At 43.4% G+C, this 10,168-nt stretch overlaps 1 protein-coding gene across 1 annotated transcript in view; it reads right to left on the bottom strand.

Annotated features, from left to right (window-relative positions):
• CDH13 (cadherin 13) overlaps positions 1-10,168 on the bottom strand; it is a 993,386-nt gene that overhangs the window by 800,827 nt on the left and 182,391 nt on the right.

The following is a 10,168-nucleotide window of genomic DNA, read 5'->3' as shown; positions in this document are numbered from 1 at the left end:
ATTCTAACAGCTACTAATTTTGTTAAACAGAAATAGATAACTGGAACAGTAACCTTTTTATAAAATATTATAGTTTAATCTACCTTTTCTTAAAAAACAAAAAAGGAAATTTGTATATAAATCTGTATCTACCTCCCTCTGTAGGTAGGCAAAAGCATGCTACACACTTTTCTCCATCTTACATTCTCCCCTGAATAGTGTATTGGAGGCTATTCCTGAATAGTCCATAGCTATACTCATTTCTTTTCAAGCTGCATAGCACTCATTTGTGCAGAAGTTCCATTGCTTATTCAACCAACACCATTTTGACAGACATTTTGGATGCCTCAAGTTTTGTGTATTTGTTTGCTTGTTTGCAAATACTGTTGTAATGAATAACCTGGGTTCTCTTTTGATGATTGTCAGTGCCACTTTTTCTAATCAGGTGAGGTCTCTAGAAGGTCAAGGGAGTTCATCCATGTAAAGCCCTTGGACCACACCACTGCCTGCTACGTGGTAAGCACTCAATATGCATTAGCTATAGATGTCACCAAGGAAAACTCGTTTGCTTCTGTGGATGGGAGCCAAGTCAGTGGGGGAGCATGCTTCTCACATCACTGGAGCTGCGAACCCCAGGACTGAGCAGCATGGATGGTCTAAGGGGCACATACGGTTGCAGAACACTTGTACTTCCCTCTCCCTGAAACGACTTGCTCCCACATGGCTCCTTGCCTCTTTAGAACCTACACTTCCTTGAGGATTCAGGGCAAGTATTTCTTCTTTAGGGAAGCTCTCTATGACCTCTGTAACCCCAAAAAGGGGTCAGCGTCCTCTGTTATTCAAGAATATCAGTCTCCCTCTTTCAGGGTCCTTATTTATGTTTGTGGTTGAGACACGTAGGAGTGAGGGTCTTCCTTCCCTGCGAGAGAGCAAGCCTCATGACCATCTCTGCTCACTGTTGTAAGCCCAGTGCCCAACCCTGTGCCTTGCTCACCAAGGCTCTCAATAAGCAGTTATGGGAAGAAGGGATGCCGAGAGGGCAGGCCTTCCGCTATGCCTGGAACCAGCCTTGCAAGGCCACACAGAGCTCACCAAGGCCGAATTCACAGTGGCTGCGTGGGCCAACTCCAAGCCGGGGAAATTTGGCCATCTACCTTGCGTTGCCTCCTCATTAGCGTAAATTTTAAAAATAGCCTTATGCCAACACCATAAAGGTAATTTCCTCTTGGAAAGGACACTTACTCATTTGCTTTAAACAGTCATTAATGTTCCAAATTTCCCCTCAGAATTTCATGTCAATGATCCTGTGGGGAATTTGAAAGTAAAACCAGACAAATAATGATGTGGGGAAAATGTCAGAGGAGAACTGTGAATGCATTACAGACCTTCAACTAATACCGTTGCTATCGAAGTTCAAGGATTAAATAGTCATCAGTTTGCAACCTTCCATGAGAGCCCATTCTTCCCTGACAGCAGCCGGTCTCCAGCTTGCCAATAATGAGCGTTCTGCTGTAATTGATGGCTTTATCTAATGAAGAGATCACAGTCTAAAAGTCACAAGGGTCACCCCTCATTGGTAGAGGCAGGTCCCACCGACTTACTGGGGAGGACTCTGCAAGAGAAGGGGCAGCCTTCTTCAGATGAATAAAGATAATTTATCACATGCTTGCAGCCAAACACTAGTGCTCACGCATGGTCCAATAAAGGTGTGGGATATTTACCTTCAGGGCCACACCCAGAAGATCTGGGGCATAAGTGTATCATCCTTATTAAAGAATGTCTTTTCAGACCCAAATCTCTCAGGTAGATGAAGTGTGAGTCTCACATTTACTTACACGTTTTAGGGGAGGGACCCTATCTATCTTGTTCCCCTCTGTGCCTATCACAGACCTGTCACATAGTAGATGACCAATAAACATTTGTTGAATGAATGAAAGATTTATTTCTATATCTTTGAGCCCTGGGAGTAACATGTCAGTTCTACAAGCATAGGGATCTTTGCTGTTTTTGTTCAGTGATGTATTCCAAGTGCCTAAAATGTACTTAGTAGATCAAGGGCGTTCAATAAATATTGAGGGAGGAAGCAAGGAAGGAAGAAAAGAAGGGAAGAGAGAAGGAGGGAGGATAGGAAACTCCTCTCACCCCTTCAATGCTATCTGGTCCCTGCTCAGTGGCATCTCCTCCCAGATAACTCTGCCACCAATAATGCACATGTCCTACTTTCCCCTGTCTCTGGGGGCTGCCATCCTTCCTATACAATGTGGCTAGAGATGGGGAAATGGAGGAGGCAGCCAAGGAGTTAGGAAAATCTCATCCCCAGACAAGGACAACTCTGTGACAGAGATGAAAGAGCAGTTAAGGAGCTTTTTGCAGAATGAAAGAGATGGGACTTCATGAGTCCTTAGGACATTCCTCCTCACATATTAATTCTAAAATATACTGATTCAGGAAATAGCATTTGAGACTTGAATCTGTATCACTGTCTCTGGCCGGTGGCTATAAATATTCAATGCCTCCTTTTTCTGAAGAGTTACCTGAAATGTACCTTCATGCTTAGCGAGATAAAATATGTTATCCGATTAATTTAGATCAATTGATTGATTGCTTCTGTAATTACAGGATTACTCATCTAGGAATCAGGAGATTACTTTGAAGCAATAAAAACACCCTCAACAAGGAAGCCTATTCAGCCTGTGTGTAGAACATGCTTTCTTCCCCTGTCTCTCTCTCTCATAAAACTCAATCTTGTATTTCCCAGGATTGGATAAATAGAAGCAATCACACATGCCCAGTGCTTCTGCTGAATGACCACGCAGTCTTCGGCAGCGCCTCCTGGCAAAGCAGCAGTTTTGATTACTGACTCTTAAAAAGTGCTCAGAGGGGCGCAGGTTCCGCCCCTGAAAAAGCTTGATAAAGGCATAATTCATCCCCCCTTTAACCACGCTTTCTTCCTTATTCAGTTATAACACCACTAACGGCAGGCTTGCTTTTTGTGTGCAGACATAGAATATGCAAATACAATGGCAGAGGGAGAGCCATTATTGGAGACTTGCCCTAAATCACTTGCGTGCAGCAGAAAAATGCCTGAAGCCAGAACTGAAGGGCCACCATTGCCTTTATTTGTAAAATGTCCCCATTGCTGTGGCTACTAAGCCAAAGGTGGTTAGAAACTTTTAAGTACATTTAGCAGGTCAACATTGTCCATCTTGTTGTAATGATACCTCTAATTTTAAGTAAAATCTAAAATCTATAGCACCTCCATCCTTTTCTGGCAAACTCCTACTTGTCCATCAAGAGCTAACTCAAATGCCATTCTTACTCCTATGCTCCCTTATAGCGTTTTATTTCTCTTTCATGGAAATCATCACGTTATGTACTAATCATTTCTCCATGTGCATTTTCTATGAGCAGCTCAAGGACCAGACCTACAGTTTATTCAATTTGTTTTTTCTTTTGCCCTCTTTCTGTTAACATAATTTAAGCATTGGAATGAAATGGGTTTTCTTGTCTCCTAGCCCTTGGTTTGAATGTCAGCTTCATAACTTACCAGCTACATGACCTTGGGAAAGAAATTTAAATTTCTAGAGCCTCAAATTCCTCATCCATGTAACAGGAATAATGGTAGCACATGCATAGCAGGGTTGTGGTGCACATAGAAAGGCAAACTAGATGCAAAGCTTCTGGCACAATTAGGCTTTCTGAAATATACACACACTACATATACTCACACATCACACATGTCTGTGCGTATACATGCATTCATGTATAAACGTGTGTGCAACTCTATCTTCATATATGTGAATATCTATACATTTATATATAAATGTATATGTGTGTATGCATGTGTGTATGTGTATGTTTGCATTTACATATAATTAAGGTGTATATATATTCATATACGTGTATATGCCTGTGTTTATATATAAACCTAGATGTGTATGTGTGTATATGTATCTACGTATTTGTGCCTAAAAGCATTTATATATAACTATATGTGTTTGTATTCATGCATGTGTGTGCTCATGCATTTAAGTATAACCATGTGTGTGAGTGTGAATATTTTGTCACTGTTATAGTCACCATCTCTTCTCCTTGAAGGCAGCTGGAGCCCAGAGTACAGATTTCATCGGGCTATGTGCTCAGAGCTAACAGATTGAACAGAAAGACATTCCTAAATAGAGTGAGCATGGCTAAGCTGAGAAGAGCTGCTTGTCAACATGCTGAACCAGGAGGGGTGGCCCTGGATGCTGTTGGAAACAGGGCAGGCTCATAACCTATGAGAGGAAACTTCTCCAGGTCCAGAGCCGTGGTCAGAAAAAGGAATGGGTGCCCATAGTGGAGCTGGTGGAGAGTGGATAGAGAGAAGCTAAAGAAGAGGCAAGACGAGCCTCAGGACGGGATTTCAGGGTTCTCTTAGCGCTAAAACCCAGCGTTGCTCTGACGAGCTTACTTGGCTGACCTCTGTTGTCCTCACAAGCTCACGGAGGCTCAGATATCTCACCTTCCAGAAAGTCTCCCTTATCCTCTCTCCTGTTGGCCATGTTTTCTGCCCACCTCTGAACTCCTTTAAAATCTGTGCTCACTCTATTGGTAGCAAAGAGCACGTTGTCCTTTTATTGTCTCCTTTGCAGAGTGTGAGCTTCTGGAGCACCGCATTATGGTCCGTCTCCTGCTGAGTCTCAGCAGGAATTCAGCAGGAGAAGTGGTGGTGGTCCTGGTGGTCATGGTGGTGATGATGATGACGATAAAAAGTCTGAACACAGTTCTTTTCCTCCTTTAGTTTTTGAACCTGTTCTACTATCTCCCCCTCACTCTACAATAACCTTGTGCTTCCGCAGCCCCACAAGGCACCCTCCCACCTCAGGACTTTTGTATGGACTGTTACCTGTGCCTGGAACATCTTCATTCGCTAACCTCTTTCAAGTCTTCGCTGCCATGCTGCTTTCTCAGTGAGGCCTCTCACCACTACCTTATTACACTTACAACCATCTCTCCCCTGCTGTGTCCCCTCTTCGCTTCTCCAAGCTTCCACCAAACTTACACACAAGCACACACCCACATTTTACTTATTTTCTCCCTCCTCTCCTCTGGAATAGGGACTCCTTGAGGGTAGAGACTTTTGTCCGTGTGTCCACACCTGTATCACTAGGGCTTACACAGTAGCTGGCACATAGTAGGTACTCAATAAATATTTCCTGAATGGATGAACTCAGATGGCAATGAATAATTATTAGTATAAATAGTAATAGTTAGAGCAGAAAGAACAGGGCTGTGCCAGTTTAGAGGGCTAACATGGGTTTCTGTAGGAGAGAGGCTATCCCTGAGGCCCCTGTAGGAGCTGGCCTTTGGGCCCCTAACTTGTGCGCACGGCTGATCATGCACATACCCTTCCCTTGACCAGAGTCAAGCTTGTTTCTGTCAACAATGCCCCAGACCAAGCATCCCGGCATCGACTTACTGTCACATACTTTGTAATACATTTCCTTTCATTCTGAAACAAAACCCAGTAATGTATTTTATCAGTCCTAAACACGTGTCTTGCATTCCGAAAGAACAGCATTTTCCTTTTTCCCAACAGTCATCTGTGGTGTTAAACTGCATATAATTAAATTAAAAGCATCCATAAACTCTCTGAAATATAAGGCTTTGAACAAACCTCAAATTATTGTAATTAAAGCCGTTGAGACCCCATGATATAATGGGTGGCCAACAAATGGTACCAGGAAAGTGATATTCTACTATTAGGAACGCTGCTCTTCACAGTGGGAGATCTGCATGGGAGACCCAGGATTGGAAAAGGAAAGAGACTATGAATGGAATGGCATTCAGAAGGCATTGAGAAGGGCGTCAGTTTGGTGCAGAATTTCAACTAATCGCTGTTCCCACCTGATTTCTATTTGAGATTGGTGGACTGTAATGAATGTAGCTTGTTTCTGAAAATGGAAAGAATACCTAACATGCATTGAGCACTTTACAAGTTCCAGGTTTTGTTCTAGGCACTTTACACATACGAGACCATTTAAGCCTCTCAACGTCCCTCAGAAGTATGCACCACCTTGTCTCCACTGTGTGGGTGAGGAAATCGAGGCACAGAGAGAGTGATGAGTAAATTGTCTCTGGGCCTGTGGTTAGGAACACACGGAGCTGTACTGTGGCTGCCCACATTCTGTCCTCAGTTGAGGTCTTTGACTTTTACCCCACTCTACTCCCAAGCTCTTACTGCATCGCCACTCTTACTCCCTGCAGAACTGTCTGCTAACCATGCAAGGCCTCCTCGCACCCCACTGTGCGTTAGATGGGGCAACAAGGGGTACTTTCTGCTGAGCCTGGAGCATGAAGGACAAGAAAAGAAATGAATGAGACGCTTCTTAAATGTGCTCCCTGGGCTTAGCACTTTGCATATCCGTTCTTGCGATGGAGACTCCACAAGAGTGGGGATCATGTTTGGTTTGTGCAGTCAGAGCCCAGTGCCCAGCATAGCAGCCAGTGTTTGAACAGGCACTCAGGTAGGTGTTGAATGGCTGGGTCTCTGCAATGGTCCTACAAAGCAGGCAAGATTATCTCTATTGCATAGATGATAAAACTGACTCTCAGAGAGGACAAGAGACTTATTCAAGGTCCCACAGTCAATTAGGGAAGAGCTGATATTTGAAACCAACATAGGTTGAACTTCAAGATCTTTATTTCCCAAAATGGTGCAGGTAGCAGAGGTCATGGGCAACAGCAGCATCAGGCAGTCTATACTCATATTTTGTTTCAGTGTTGAAGGCTTAGAAATCTGGAGCTTGCAGGCTCCAAGGTGACGGAGACATGCAAAGGCTGTCCCTGGCAGTCTGGGGTCAGCATGGCCAAAGCAGCAAGGTGAGCAGCCACAGGCAGCCTCCAGGAAGCTGCTGCCTTTTTGAAGCCTTTTATGTCAACCCCAGGTAGCTTGGTACGCTATCTACAGAGAAGCACTTTCTGTACTTTAAAAAGAACCCGCCAGCTAATACCATTACCAAGCCCTTTGATGCATAGAAGAGTCTACATCAGTCAATAAGGTTTTCGTATCTGAGTCTTGAGAGGCTTGCAATCCCCAGCTGGATGCAGGGGTCAAAATCAGGGCTTGGAAATCTCAGAGATACTGCAGTTCTGTGCATAGGAAGAAGGATGGCACAGCTCTGAAGTCCCAAACCCATCTTCCTCACAGATCCCTCCCCCAAGGACAGTATCCCTATTTTTCAACCACCCAGAGCCTTAAATCCAATCTTTCCTGCCCAGATAATGCCTCTCCCAATCCCAATTTCAAAACCTCAGGAAGCATCAACAAAGCAGTTCAATTTCCAACTCGCTTCAGCACACATTCACCTGCGTGTCCCTCAGGTGTGTGAAGCCCTTCATTACTGAATGCCCCCAAACCACCAACACATGCTTCCGAGACAAAGGGACCTACATCTTTCCTGGAAAGCTGCTTTAGTTTTGCATTCCACCATTGCAAGGCCTGGAGCAAATTGCATTGCCTTCTGGAGCCACAAAAAGACTCTTTAAGACAGGGGACAATACACACCTACTTTTAAAGGTAGTTGCATCCTTCATTCATTCAACTCTGCTATAAAAAGTGAACACTTCCCCCTATGTTTTGAAGTCTATCCCCTCTACCTTCTCAGTAACTTTATACCATCACTTATTCCTTCTCTCTCATATATTTTCACCTCTGTCTCAAGGGCATCCTTCTTATAGGCTAGTCTCTCCTACTGGATAGATGGAAGGAAGGAAGGAAGGAAGGAAGGAAGGAAGGAAGGAGGGAAGGATGGAAAACCTTCATTGGATCTACACCTACCTCCTACTACTTCATTATCTGTCTCCTTCTCAGCAGTCAGATTCCCTAAAAATTGTCTTTATAATTTCTGCCACCATTTCTTCTCGTCCCAACTGGCTTCCACCACAATCACTCTACTAACACACCTCCTGTAAAATTAACACCCTCTGTTATCACTAGATCCCACGAAGAACTTTCAGTCTTCTTTTCCTCCCTTCAGTTCACTTGCGTCGTCTCTTCTTTTCGAAGCACCTTCTCCTCTTGTCTTCCCACCACCCCGCTTGGCTTTCCTCCAATCTCTGTCGCTGCTCCTCTTTAGACTTGTCTGCTTCCGCTACCCACTAAATTTGGAAATCCTCAACGTTACTTCTTGCCACTCTTCTCTCAGCCCTTTTCCTCAGGGAAGTTTCAGATAGGATGGAAGCTCCAGTTGTCATAAACATCCTAATGACTCCCTAACATATATCCACTGCCCCAACCTCTCCTCTGGACTTCCAGATCTAGCAAGGTAGCTGTGCAGGAAGTGAATGAGTATGTTCCCCCAAAGTGGGGCCATCTCACCAGTTTCTAAAGGCAATATGTTGAGACGATGATTGCTAAGAGACAAATAAGGTAAGGGATAGAGTGTGAAAACAGTTACTGAAAGGCTGGCACATTTTTATGTAGCTTGTTTCTCCAGCAAGGAATGCCTTCCCCTACCCTCGTCCCACCCCAAGGAGGATGGTAAAATGCACTTGTGCCTCTATTTCGGATGCATGTAGCCTACTGTCTATTTAGTATATCCATGGGGATACTTGAGAGGCACCCAAAATTCCAGACTCCCAAACTAAACTCAGGGTCATCTTCCCTACCCCTGGCCCTTTCTGATATTCCATTCTCAGTAAATCCAGTAGTATAAGCCAAAACCCTAGGAGTGACTCTTGACACCTCCCTCACTTCTCTGTCAGTGCATCCCTAATTCTTGTGGACTTTTTCTGTTAACCATCCCTGAATCCATATACATCTCTCTAGTTCCTCATTTGAGTATAAGACACCAGGACTGCTCCTTTAGATATTGCTACAACTACTAACCGGTCTCCTTGCTCCCTCTCTTTCTCATTTTCTGTACTGTAGCTCAGGAGTTCTTTAGACGGGAAAAAAATGCATCTTTATTTGCATTAACCTCTAATGGAAATTTATCATTTCCTATAACTATGGATGTGGGCAACAAATCACAGTAGCATCAGCAGTAACTGTGACTTTGTCATCAATTATAGGAAGAAATATTACATCACATTATAGTTGTTGTTGATATCCTGAAATATAGTTTATGCCCATCACTACTTCAAAATTATGGTAGTTATTAAACCTATGATTAAATCCTGTTATTTAAGGCTTAATAAAGTTTATATATACACTTCTTTATTAGTGGCCTAAATAACAGGATTTGATCACAGGCTTAATACATACTTATAAGTTTTACATAATACGTGCGTGTGTGTACGTCTGTGTGTTTACATATATATATAGTGGTATGGTGGTAAATCTTTTAAAAACTGTCTCGGGGACAAGGGTCCTGATTTTTGGTATTTGCCGATTTCCATGGTGTAAATACTCCCATTATGGCCACATTCAAGCTACCAGCATGACATGATCGAACACAGAGTTGGAAAGAAACGACTACAACGATCAGCTTTTATGAGCTGGTAGGAATGAGCCACCTCCAGCATCCTGCCGCATAGATATTACTCTATCACAGATATATTTCTTTAATATTTTAAAAGATGTACCAAAATATTATAGCATACATATAGTACAGTATAAGTAGATTCCATCATAATACTAAATATTCTAATCTATGCATCTAAATACAATATTCTGAGATGGAGTCCATAGGCTTCACCAGATTGACAGAAGGGTTTCTGGCTCAAAAATGATTAAGAACTCTTGCAATTCTCAGAATAATAGTTGCAAAGAGAAATCTAATTAAGACTGTCACCCCCATGTCCTGATGCCTGGACACTCAGACACACACACACACACACTCACACACACACACACACACACTGAATCTTGTTAATGGCTTCCTGCTGCTTTTAGGATAAAGGCAAAATCCTTCACATGACCTACAAGGTCCCACATGGCCAAGCTCATCTCATCCTGCTTCATGGTCTTTACACCCAAAGCCCAGGACTGACTGAGGCTGGAATTACAAACGCTGGTCTGTAAATCTCTCCCAGAACCCCGCACTGCCGCCACCAGGCACTTGAGAATCTTCTTTCCTGACCCTGTGATCCACCACCGGAGTTGGGAACTAGAGATCTTAGGTTCTCAGAGTTGCAGGCTAACGCTGCAACCTGGATGGCCATCTACTTACACCCCCATAGAAAGGCAATCTTATCACATTGGGCA

This window comes from Equus caballus, chromosome 3, assembly GCF_041296265.1.
Source record: "Equus caballus isolate H_3958 breed thoroughbred chromosome 3, TB-T2T, whole genome shotgun sequence".
NCBI lineage: Eukaryota > Metazoa > Chordata > Mammalia > Perissodactyla > Equidae > Equus > Equus caballus.
Note: the sequence above shows the minus strand (reverse complement) of the source record. Positions and strands in the feature narration are given on the sequence as shown.